General features: G+C 41.1%; 1 protein-coding gene across 2 annotated transcripts in view; it reads left to right on the forward strand.

The window, feature by feature from the left end:
* The window catches only part of PLPPR1 (phospholipid phosphatase related 1), a 464080-nt gene that overhangs the window by 141445 nt on the left and 309317 nt on the right, over positions 1 to 13318 (forward strand). Inside the window, exon 1 of one of the 2 annotated variants that reach the window (XM_003940093.2) lies at positions 12587 to 12951. The exons of the other annotated variant lie outside the window; for it this stretch is intronic. The gene's annotated coding sequence lies outside the window, so the exon portion shown is untranslated. Of the gene's footprint in view, positions 1 to 12586; positions 12952 to 13318 lie in introns of those variants that run through there. 2 annotated transcript variants of the gene reach the window in all.

Here is a 13318-nt window from a genome sequence, read left to right on the forward strand (position 1 = left end):
CGCTCAAATATCCATAGGGTGTCTATGGAGGAGCTTTGTGGAACTGTGAGAATCTCTAAGGATACTCAGGAAGTGTGATTCCTGCTTCAGAACCTAGGGGGCACATTTTTCACTGAAATGAAGTGTCACTTCCTATATATTTTCCCCACTCAGTTGCAAACCATCTGATAAATGTCAATTCTTTCTCCAAAACTGAGGAGAATGACCTGAAGTGGAGAGAGTAAGGAACTATCAATTTATCCTGCCACATTTCAGTGCTGTGTTTAGTGATAGCTCTCTTATATTTCAACTCAACACATATTCATCAAGCACCTTCTATGTATAAAGCACTAAGCACTACAGAATGGCTGCAGATCATACCCCAAGTTTGCAAAGCACTTTGATACACACCCCACATTTGTGAAGTCCTTTGATATACATTATTTTATGTAATCCATGTATTAATCCAATGGGATGGGTCTTTATTATGCCCATTTTACAGATAATGGTCCCTAGGTTGAGAACGATCTTATTCAACAACATCGTGAGAAACACAGAGCAAAAGCAAGATTTGGACTCAAGGTTTGGGGCTCTATTTCAGTACAGTACCTAGAGTTTTAACATTATCTTAGATCATAATAGTTTAGAGAAAATGGTCTCATTGACAGAAGAAAAAAATGATTCTCTAGCTTCTTCCACTTTTCTATGGTATATGAGATGGTAGCACAAGTATTGATGAAAAGATCCTTTCTTCTACCAGCTATGTTCTATTCTTTACTTTTTGATTTGGGTTTAATTTATTTAATTTTCTATTTTCTAGTTCTGGCTTCTGGCAAGTGGACACTACTAATCTAGAAAAGGGAGTCTCAACATTGTAACTACTGCTGTGGCACACCATTATTAACACAGATCCTAATATTTGGGATAAAACCAATACACTGAGCCAGCATTGCAGGTGCCATGGAAGCCTCACTGCCCTCAATATTGCTGACACTCATTACCATGGGCATGCAGTGACACAGTAGCCACTGGGTATCCCTGCCAGTCACAGACAGTGTGGGGACACTGGTACCATGGTACCAATTATTGCCAAAGCAGAGCTGTGCTCTCTGGTGCTCTGTATACACCCATGATGTGCTGCTCTTTGGGAGTGGGCACAGAGATAAAGTGATTTGGTTTGGTGGAAGTGGTGATGGGATACTCCACAGCCAAGAGTTCTTCTCTATTAGACCTACAAGAGGCAGGAAATAGTGGTGAGAGTCCTCCTGCTCTTCTATCCTGGCCAGTACAATCCACATTCACTTAGAATCAGACAGTCCTGTGGACTAGCAGAAGACAGCAGTAACATTTTTCCTGAAATGAAACACCTTCTAGGAGTCAGGCCCTTACTGTCTTATTTCATGCTCTAATTCTAATAGGGAAACACAACTATGTATATGCCATAAATTTACTTATTTAACAAATGTAAGTGAAGTACTTGTTATATATCAGGTAAGAAACATAACTCCTGTTTTCAATTTGTTCACAGGCTGTAAAAGGAGTCACACGTTGTCTTAGTCTGTTTGTGCTGTTACAACAAAATATTTGACACTGGTTAATTTATAAAGCAAAGAAATCTATTTTCTCACAGTTCTGGAGGCTGGGAAATCCAAGATCAAGGTGCCAGCATCTAGTGAGAATTTTCTTGTTGAGTCCTCACATGGTTAAGGCAGAAACGCAAAAGCGGGAGGAATGCTATGTTCTTACATGGTAGGAGGGCAGAAGAGAATGAATCCACACTCTCAAGCCCTTTTATAAGATCCTTAATCTTATCCATAGAGCTGCATTTTCATGACTTACTAAGAGCCCTACCTCTTAATATTATCACAATGGTTATTAAAAGTTTCACCGTAAATTTTGGAGTAGAAGAAAATAGTTAAACCATAGCCGTGTATAAATGTGTAGTTACAGTATGAGAGATTCTAGGATACAAGTGAACTCAGAAAGTTGTGAGAACACAGAGGAGGGTTACTTTATTTCCCCTAGTCTGTTTTTTGGGGGACTCAGAAACGTTTTCTGGATGCAGGGATATCTGAGCTGACACTTGAAGGACAGATAAGACTTCAGCATACAAGCCAGGGAAAGTCACAGCTGCATGTAAGCGGTGCTGATAGGAGAAAACTTTGCACATTTGGACTGGCTTGGAGGTGACAAGATTTGGGTGGGTTATGAATAGTGAAGTTTGGGGCAGATATATATCCTTGGTCAAGATTATGAAGGACCTTGAGCATCAGGCTGGGAAAACCCTTGAAAAGTTAGGCAGTCAGTGACATGATCACATTTTAGATTCCTTCTAGATGCAGAATAAAAGATGGACCTGGTGAGGAGGACAAACCAAGAACAGTTCCTCTTTCTCTGGGAAGTTAACGCTCACAAACTGGACAACTCTGGGAACTATGGGGAAGGAGAGAATACCAACAAAGCCAGTAACATGGGTCTGACAAGCAGAGGGGTGACAGCTGTTCCAGGCATTCTCCCTACAATCCCTGTGGTGCAGGAGCCCTTGGGATGAGAGGCAGCTTTAGCCTGCCTGAATGCCAAGGGACACCTTACCAACCATGTAAAGCTGTGATTTGGCACATGTACCCACCAGGCCTGGGAGGAGCAATGCCACTGTCAACTTCAGGGACCTAGAAAAGCTGACAGTAAAGAGAACTCAGACCAGCCTTAGCTGGATATTGACAGCATCTGTGGTTATAGAGTAGGGCTGGGCCTGAGGCCAAATGAGTTGGCAGGGTCTCCCTGGCCTCTGCCTTGCCCCACTCAGCTCCATCTGTCTAACGGTGGGTGTCAGCCTTGAAGAGTGCCAGCCATCGATTCTGGCAATTCAGGAAAGGAGAAGAGGACACATAAGATGTATGCTCATAAGTGAAAGACTGCCTAAAATGTCCTGGGCTAGAAACCAGTCACAGTGCAGCCATAGGGATCCTTTACACACTGTCCCCATCCTTTGCCTGCTTTCCCTTTTATTTACTATTTTTATTCTTAAAGAGATGCCTAAATGAATGTGTCCATAAAGACATTTTCAATGGGGCCAGGGAAAGGAAATCTAATTCAAAATGCCTTAAGCAGAAAACAAATTAACTGCTAAAGCAACTAAAAAGTCCAGTGACACTTTAGAACATAGTAGGATTAGGGATTCAAAATTGTGTTAAGGTTTCTCTTCCGTCATTCCCAGCCTTACAGCATTTTAACTGCTTAGCAGTCTAGTAAAAAAAAGAGGCCTTTTTTTTTTTCGTGAGAACAAAAGTTCTGAATTTTAATCTAATTTTCCCATTTTGGATCATTTGCTATCCCTGAAACACCACAATGACTAGGGCAATGGGAAAGTCTGGTTAACTAGGTTGGAATTCTATGCACATGCTTGCAGCAGGAGGAGGTTTTTCAATCCCACTCAAAACAAATGGACTTGGAGAATAGTGCTTTCTTAGAGGAAACATGGATACCATTACTGGCAAAAAGGGGAAAACTGCAAACCAAAACAACAGACACTTAACTTTATTGAATCTTTGGTTTACCAAGCTATCTAGACTAAAGGTGACTAATTCCGATGAAGGTTATCTGTTGATGATGATGATAATATTATAATTGATAGTGGATGATTAATTATCATTGGTACTTTATGAAGAGATTTGTATAGTTGGGTATATAGTTGAGTAATTTTCCTGAGGTAGTTTTCCTAGTTAGAAGAGTGGTTTAGGCACTTTGCTGAATTAATGTATCATTTACCATTAAAGTTCTGTTGAATTATGCAAGGGCTAGGAGCCATGTTCTTAAAGGCTTCAGTTAAATGACTTAAAATCATAACTCATATCTATATCAAAGTTAGGTGGTTAACATAAAATATTCATATGACTGAAGTATATTATTCCAGCGACACCTTAAGATTGTTTTTAGCTAAGTCCTCAAGGCTTTTCCTTTATACCCTTCATGAAATTGTTATTTTACCCAATACATTTGTAAATTGAAAATAACATACATACACAAAGTCAGAATATTAGGCAGGATTTGTTCAGAGTACTATGTTGAGGTCCTGGCCTCAATTTCATTGATTACATAGGCACAAACAGTACCTATTTGTTAAATAAAAGAATGAATGGATGCCTATCATAGCCTAATTCCTATAGGAAAGTTAAATATATACATGAAGATCCCTTTGTGTACCCTTCTTATCCCAGCTTGGGATGATATTTGGGATGTCAGCCTTGAGAAGAGGAAGAAAAAAAATCATGAAACATTTAATAAAAAGATTTGTCCTGTCAGGGTGACAAAATATGGTAACTGGTTATAATAAGAGACCAAAGATGACCTCAAGTTTTTAAGATGACTTTTGGATGGGAAATATGAATGATGCTGCTGCTGATAGCTTCTGTTTACTGATTGTCAATTTCTTGCCAGACATATTTTATGTTATCCTATTTCTCATGATTTATTAAGATAAATTACTTTCCATATTTTGTATATGAGAAAACAGGCTTAGAGTACCTTGCCTATGGGCATGTAGCTAAAACATTCCCTGACAGAGCTGGAATTCAACTCAATGTCAGCCTAATATCCAGTTTTTACTAGATTATGGGTACCATTAATATTATTTTTTTTGAGCGGGAAAGCTTGCTGGGAGGGAGTAACTGAAGGAGTGAATTGAATTTTTTTTTCTAATTTTAAAAATTGTGGTAAAATACACACAACATAAACTTTACCATTTTAACCATTTTTAAGTGTAACCATCACCAGCATCCACCTAACATTTTTCATCTTCAAAAACTGAAACTCTGTCCGTAAGTAATAACTCCCTATTCCCTCCTACCTGCATTCTCTGGTAACCACCACTACTTTCTGCTTTTCTGAATTTGATTATTCTAGGTACCTTACATAGGTAGAATTATACAGCATTTGTACTTTTGTGACTGGCTTATTTCTCATAGTCTTCAAGGTTTACTCATGTTATAGTATACATCAGATTCTCCTTCAATTTAAAGGCTGAATAATACTCCACTGTATGTACCTGTGTGTGTATATATATATATATATATATGCTAAATTTTATTTATCCATTCATCTGTCAGTGGACACTTGGATTTCTTTTACATCTTGGCTGTTGTGAGTAATGCTGCTATGAATGTGGGTGTACAAATGTCTGTCCAAGTACCTTTCATTTTTAGGGGTATATACCCAAAAATGGAATTGCTGGATCTTATGCTAATTCTATGTTTAATTCTTTGAAGAACCATCATAATGACCACACCATTTCATATTTCCACCATTAAACCAAGGGTCTCAGTTACTGCAAATCCTCATCAACACTTATTTCCCATTATTTAAAATAAAAGCCATCCTAATGGTAGTGAAGTGGTATTTCATTGTGGTTTTGATTTGCATAGTGATGCTGAACATCTTTTCATGGGCTTATTATTGGACGTTCGTATATCTTCTTTGAAGAAATTTCTGTTCAACTCCTTTGCCCATTTTTAAATTGGGTTGTGTTTTTTCCTGTTGTAGTTCTTTATATAGTCTGGATATTAATACCCTATCAGACATATGGAATGTCTGATTTGCAAGTATTTTCTCACATTCCATAGGTTGCCCTTTACTCTGTTGATGGCGTCCTTTGAAGTTTTTAGTTTTGATGTAGTCTGATTTATCTATCTTTTCTGTTGTTGCCTGCACATTTGGTGTCATACCTAAGAAATCATTGCCAAATCCAATGTCATGAAGCTTTTCCGCTAAGAGTTTTCTTCTAAGAGTTTTGTAGGTTTTGCTCTTGTGTTCAGGTTTTTGATCCATTTTGAGTTAATCTGTGTATATGGTGTAAGTGTCCAACTTCCTTATTGTGCCTGTTGGCCACAACATTTATTGAGAAAAAACTATCTTTTCCCCATTGAATGGTCTTGGCAACTTTGTCAAAAATAACTTTGACCATATATGTGAGTGTTTATTTCTGGGTCCTTTATTCCAATAATCTTTATGTCTGTCTTTAGGCCATTACTACTATATTTTGTTTAGCTTCATGGTAGGTTTTGAAATCAGGATGTTTGGGACCTCAATTTTGTTCTTTTTCTACGTTATCTTGGTTATTTGGGTTCCCCCAAATAACCTTGAGATTTCACATGAATTTTAAAATGGATTTTTTCTATTTCTGCAAAAAAGATGTTGGAATTTTGATAGGGATTGCATTGAATCTGAAACTCAGAGTGAAATTTTTAGATAAGCTGAATTTCATAACTTGGGCTGAATGTGGAAAAATGCTCAGACAGCAGCAGCTCAACTTGTGTGAATTCAACTCAGAAGTGTTGCTCCTATACTGGGGCCTGGATAAGAATGTATTTGTTTTATTGGAATTGAGTTTATCTTTAGAGGCAGTTTTCCTAAGTTGCTAGTCATAATTAGAATATATTTACCTGCTCCATTTTAATAGGAGTATCATGCTTACACTATTGTTTTTATTTTCCTTTAAAATATTCCTCTCGCTGAACTTTTAGGGCTACATATGTTGGTTTTAGGTTAAAAATAGTGTAGTTGCCTTTGCTTCCACTGTTCCATGTGGAAAACACAGCCAATTGCTTTACAAAAAGGAAGAAAAATAATTTTCTGAATGCATTCTTAAGATAGTGTGAAAGCCACACTCGCTGATGCAGAGCCCCAAACTGACAATGGACTAAGATTTCGTGCACTCAATTTTGTGGTTCTTATTATTTTCCTACAGGCAGGACAGAAAGCAAGATTCAAGTTCCTTCTACTCAACACATTGCTGATGCCAGAGATGAAGTGTGGAAAATGAAGTTAGACTCAGGGTTGGCAATCTATAACTTTTTGGCCAAATCCAGTCCACCATCTGTTTTTGTTTTGTTTTTAATACATTGGAACACAGCCATTCTTATTTTTTATTCCATGTCCATGGCTGTAGAGCAGAGTAGTTGTGACAGAGGCCATGTGGCCCACAAAGCCTAAAATATATGCAATCTAGTCCTTTGCAGGATAAGTTTGTTGACCCCTGGACTAGACTATTAAACAGTGATGATTGAGGGCGGGGTGTGATGGCTCATGCCTTCAATCCCAGCACTTTGGAAGGCTGAGGTGGATGAATTGCCTGAGTCCAGGAGTTCAAGACCAGCTTGGCCAACATAGTGAATCCCTGTCTCTACTAAAAATACAAAAATTCGCCTGACGTGGTGGCATATGACTGTAATCCAAGCTTCTTGGGAGGATGACACGCAAGAATTGAATCCAGGAAGGGGAGGTTGCAGTGAGCTGAAATCCTTCCATTGCACTCTAGCCTGAGTGACAGAGCAAGACTCTGTATCTTAAAAAAAAAAAAAAAAAAAAAAAAAAGGATGATTGAGTAATTTAGTTCAGCCCTCTCATTTTAAAGATAATAAAAATAAAGACACACGTCATGCCATTTATCAACCATTGGAGGTGAATTGTTCCACATTGCCAGTATGGAACAGACTGAGAAAAAGAGATAGATGGCCTTTTGCAAAACTGCCTATCTTAGATAAGGGCGGAGTCCACAGAAGGGAAGAGCTAACAGTAGAATATCTACAAAATGTAAAACCCAAGAGAGGTTGAATCACAATTCTCACAATTCCCAATGAGGCTTCCAAGAGGGGATAACTGGGATGGCACCAGGAGGTGGAATCAAACAATGATGGAATCAGTGATAGGTACCTGGTCCTACTTGTGCAGACATGGAAAACTAGGTGGGAGTTCCAGCAACACATGCGCATAGATGCTGGGGGCCGGGCCATATGAGGCATTAACCCGGATTATAAACCATGGTATATGGAGAAACCTAGAAATCAGAGCATATGATATAACAACAAGCATTAGGTCCAAGGTGGGTGAGATGAGTCCATAAATAACAAAGAGATTTTTGAGATCAGTCAGGGTTCTAGCAAGAAAAATCACCCTAAAATTAAGATAATCTGAGGAGCATACCAGGGTTGGTCTGTATGATTGAAAAAATGTGGCAGAAGTGATGGCCTGTTACTTCTGAGATTAGACTATAAAAGACTGCAGCTTCTTTTTTGGGATCTCTCTGTCTCTCTCTTTCAGATCATTCTTAATAAACTCTTTTATTAGATGCATGAGTTAATGAAAGAGAAAAGATAAACAGGATGCCAATCCCCTGGTCCTCCCATCTTCCTTTCCCTGTCTCAGTGTAGTTTTGATCAGAGATGAGACTGTTCATAGTTAAGCCTTCCTCCACCCCACCTGCTCCCCGTCACCCAAATTCCCATCCATGAAGACAGAACCAACTTCTTACTAGACCCTTTCATGAAAACAGACCCAGCTTCTTACCAGACCCTTTCATTCAAGACAGCTGTAGCAGAAATGCTGCAGATAAAGTTCTGGGGGTGGCCCTTGTTACTTTTTGGCTCTTCTTGATGACAAAAAAGAGTTCTAACCATGATTGACCCAAATATTTTGTACTACTTCGAGGCAAAGTTTAATACATTAGAACGTTATTGTGGTGGATTAGGTTGGTCAGCATGAATCTATCCTTGGAATAATAGTACACTTAGAGCCAAAACTAATTCGCTTTCTGAACCAGAAAAATTATATGGGTTTAATATATATGTTTCCAAGGGGATTAAAAACTATCTACTATCTACTGATTTGCTTTTCTCATCTCAACTGCCATTTAGAGATAATCACACACCAAACAGTATCTACTGACTTCATCATCTATAAGGAATGCCAAGTATCATGGTAATTGGTAGTCTATTTCAAAGTCAACGTGTTACCAACAGAAATTCATTTTTGGCAATGTATTTATTCATTTACTCCTTAAACATTTACTGAACAGATACATCTTTCTTATTTCACAAAGCAGTAGAAGCATAAAAGAAGAAAAATCCTGCTCTTGAATGGCTTACATCCAACCTGGTGGGGACAAGGCAGATGTAAAAAAGAACTTGATGTTAAGAGTTACAGTAAGAGTATATGCAAAGGGCTGTAGCGATAGTCTTGGAATAGTTTTTGATAGTTCCAGAAACACTTCAATTCTTAGAATAAGAAACCACTAGTTTAGCCCTTACAGTAATGACCTGACATTTTTATTGAACCAGAAAAGATTGCTATATATAAGAAATTTCTACAGGAAGAAAACATTATATATTTATTTGTCTTATTAGGGTGATTTTTGAAAAGAATCAAAATTATAGGTAGGATAAAATTCAAATGGAAATGGTATATTCATATTTCTTAGAAAATATTCAGAGCAGAATCTTTGTACATACTGTATCATGACAGAGTTGTTACCTCACCTATATATAATCTAATTCAATTTTCATATAATACAGTTTTCTTAGAAAACTCTATGTAAACATATAGAAAACTATAAGAAAATACAGTTTTCTAAGAATCCAGACACCACTATAGTATCATAACTCTAGAGAATTTTATATTCAGTGCTTTATTACTGGTTTTTACTAATTATATAATTTTTGATACTATGTTTTGAATAGCTAGTTCTATTTAAAATTTAATAGCTAGTTTTTTTAAAAAATATGTAATTTCATATATATCCAGGCAACAATGCTGGGTTATTTTGCTGACATAAGAAGTAAGGCCATTAGGTATGTTGGCTGGTTTGTAGAAGGAGGTACAAAGTTTAGGGATAATTCTTTAAGTAGAGCAGCTGAATACTAAGTCTGAAATCTGTGATAAAGGAGCATTAAAAATACCGGTAGCCACTGAAATTCTCACCATTAATTTATCTCAAAACCATCTGCAGATGTGTGCATATTAATTGGCTTTGGGCATTCTATTACCTAGGAGGAGTAACACATTTGATAGCTAAAATTAGAAGGCAGGCAAAAAATAAATAAATAAATAAAATAAAAAATAAAATAAAATAAAAATAAATAGTAAAAATACAAAGCTTGGTGTTCCAGTGTAGGTAGGGTATTACAGCAAGAGACCCTGCCAGGCAGGAGTCCTTAATCACTGTGAGACGTTAGTGGCAAAAAGTGCTTGAGGCATGTTACTGAAAGACAAAGCTATCTCACACGTCTAGATTTGAGGGTGGAAGGGTGAGAGTTGGAGCGATTCCCCATTCACACTGCCACACGTTTTTATAGCATGCTTTTCATTACACAGATTTGAATACATCAGTGATCAGGGTGATATGTGAGGGGGCGATGGAGGAAGCCAGAAGGAAAACTGGAAGGCTTTTGACTTTTATCTGTTTTGCCTGTTAAGGAAAAAAAATATGTTTTTAGCCTTTTTTTTTTTAAAAAAAAAACTACTTTAATAATAAAAGTATTGATAACCCAAATAAGAGCTACAAGTTATGGAGAGCTTGTTATGCAGTAGGCACTCTGTTACGTGCTTTAGGTGCATATCTCACTTAATGTCCTCTGTGTTTCCCCCACTGTCCCTAAACAGTAAAAATCTCTTCCAGAACTGCTGATTCACCATCTCCTAGCAGACGCACCATAAAGTGATTTCACTTTATTTGCAATTCTGCATTTAAAAATTCCTCTTCACCTTTGACCTTGTTGGAGTTACTTTCTGCTTTGAAATGGTGAACAGGGTGTCCCTAAGCATTGATGGGAGTGGTATCCCTTTCCCTCTCACCCAAGGCCAAGCTCAAATAGAGTGGGCTTCTTGGCCAGGCAACCCTGGATACTTATCACTATAGTAGAAAGTGCCTTAAAACTCTCTCCTACTGTGTGAACTGCAAACCCCAGCCCCGCTTAGTTCATGGATTCAAAGCCGTCACTCACTTGTGCTTATGCGCTAGGGCAAAGAGAATGGCTTTCTTGCCTCAAGGAAGCAAATGGCCCCACCAGTGCTAACACCTTGAAATTCCAGTAAACACTGTTTACTGTTCCGAGGGGAATGTGGCAAGGCAGATTTATCTTGGATGCCTTCCAAGAAGCCCAGCACCAAAGGAAAGTCCTGATAAATACAGGCCGGGAAGGAGGAGCTCCAAATACACTATGTGCTTTACTATTAGAGGTTTTGCTGCTCTTCAGGAGAACCTGATCTCCCCTACTTGGTGGATGGAGACTCACTTTCACTGTCCTTTAAGCAAAGAGATGCTGCAATTCTACTCCTTTAGAGGACTGACTGAGAAAAGAAACCGGCCATTACACCCAGGGCACTTTCTTTTTTTAAGAACTTTCCCTTCATTCTTTCCTTCCTCTAAGTCTATTCTTCTAAACTTTGTTTCTGTTGGTGGTATTTAGACATGCTGTTTTTTCTCCTCTGGGTGTGCTCTAGGATTTGATCTAATTGTCCTGCTGTTCGAGTGTCACTTGGTATTATTATTGGGAAGATGAATGGGATGTGGGTCAGGGTTCAGCAAGAAGGCATCTGCTCGCTTCCACTGTATAGTGGAAATGCTTAGAGGTGATCTTTAATGAAAGCTTGGAAAAGATTTGCACGAGGCAGGCTGTCCTCTATTCCTCCAAAGCAGAGGGGACCAAAGGTAATCCTTTTCTGTAGGGACAGAAAATGAATAAAAAGTAGGTAGAAATCTCTTTACAGTAAGTTTCCTGCTTGGGACGTCTTTTCTTCTGCAGGAGACAAAATGAAGTGTGGTGTGTGGGGAGACAGAGCGATTAAACAGGGAAGAGATTGAAAATAGAAGCTCTTGAGTGGATCCTAACCATTCTGTTTTGCTCATAGAACAATCTCACCCAAGAAGTTTCCACTCCACTTGCAGAGACTCACCTGCCACCTCCCCTGGCCTCAGGTTACGGTGCCATCACAGGCTCAGGTTCTCTTACTGGACTTTCTTCGAGTTGACAGTTCTTCCACTTTACCAAGTAGCCAGAAACCTCACAAAGACCTAGAATTGCGTTGGCATTCTAGGCAAGGGGGACAATGAACCCATTGTTCTTCTTCTTTTTTTTATTTTTCCTTCTTGAATAGGGCAAATGTCTCTTCCATTTAATCCTGTCACCAAAGGAGGCTGAGTATGGGATCCTCAGCGACTCACCTTCCTTCCACTCCTCCTTTGTTCTTTGGAAGAGTTATCCCTAGCTCCCTCCCCGCCTTCTCCCCATTAAAGCTGTTGTGGGACCCGACTGGATGTTGCCTTTTCTAGCTCTTAAAGGAGTGGAAGTTCGGAGGGGAAGAAAGAAGCACACATCAGGAAACTCATTTTAGTTCGGGGCGACCTGCAGCCTGTGGTTCCTCCTGAACCTCTGGGGAGTCGCATCTCGGTTGCCCCCAGGGTAGAGGCGAGAGAATGGCCCACAGGAACGCCTGCGCCAGCACGAAAACCACGCAGGGAGAGGACAGCCCGGCGTTACTGACTCCAGGCAGTAGCGGGCTCCAGGGATGGGTGGGAATCCCACTACCGGCTTCCAGCACTGCACGCGCCGAGGAGTCCCCGCGCAGGGTGCACCTTTGCGGCGGGTTTTCCCCGCTGCCTCCTGAGAACCCCGCGGAGCAACTCCCGCTCGGCTGGACGCAATCTGCCTGGCTCGCCTCTCCCACAGGCTCACTCTCTCTGCTCAGCCTCGGCTCTGGAGACAGCGCTGGGTCTCTCTTGAGCATGCGCAGCCCGGCACCCTTCCCCTCCTCTCCCCTCCTCCGCCCCCTCCCCGCCAGCCTTTTGCTCCTTCCCTTTGATTAAACAAACAGGAGATCCTGAAACCTGGACCCTGCGCAAGCGGCAGCGCCAGGAGGAGGCAGCGGACGAGGCAGAGCGCGGGATGGGCGCCAAGCGGGATCTGTGATCCCGCGCACCTCCGCTCCACGGGCGCGCGCACACACACTGACACACACATACACACACTCGCACAAACACACACTCGTACACGCCCGCGCCGCGCGCTCGCCGGCTGGCTCTCCCACGCAGGCGGAATGCAGCAGCGCCGGGAGAGCGTGTCTCGGGCCGCCGCCTGAATGCACCTCGCCCCCGGGAGCCGGACGGCCCAGTAGGGCGCACGGGAGGACGCTCCGCTGCAGGAGGTGAGTGCGGCGCCCGCAGCCGGGCAGCTCGGGACGTCGCTGCAGCGGGGCTGTGGGGCAGCGGGGGGCGGGGGCAGGCTCCTGGCCGGACCTGGCGGCGCAGGTGTCCCATGCCTTGCTTGTGGGTGTCGAGGTGCAGATGAAGGCGGCGCTGGGCTGTGCAGAGGAGAGGACGAACCCAGGGAGGGTCGCCTCCTGCGAGGTGTCAGATTGACCCAGCAGAAAGCTACCGCCTCCCTGCTCGTAAACTTTCCTTCCATGTCATTTGGGAAACGTGGAGACAAAGGGGGCGTGGAGGCTCCCTCCGTCCAGTTCTACCCTCTTGACTGCATTCCGGGCTGCAACGCGAGCCTGCACTCGTTGGGTG

This window comes from Saimiri boliviensis, chromosome 2, assembly GCF_048565385.1.
Source record: "Saimiri boliviensis isolate mSaiBol1 chromosome 2, mSaiBol1.pri, whole genome shotgun sequence".
Taxonomy (NCBI): Eukaryota; Metazoa; Chordata; class Mammalia; order Primates; family Cebidae; genus Saimiri; species Saimiri boliviensis.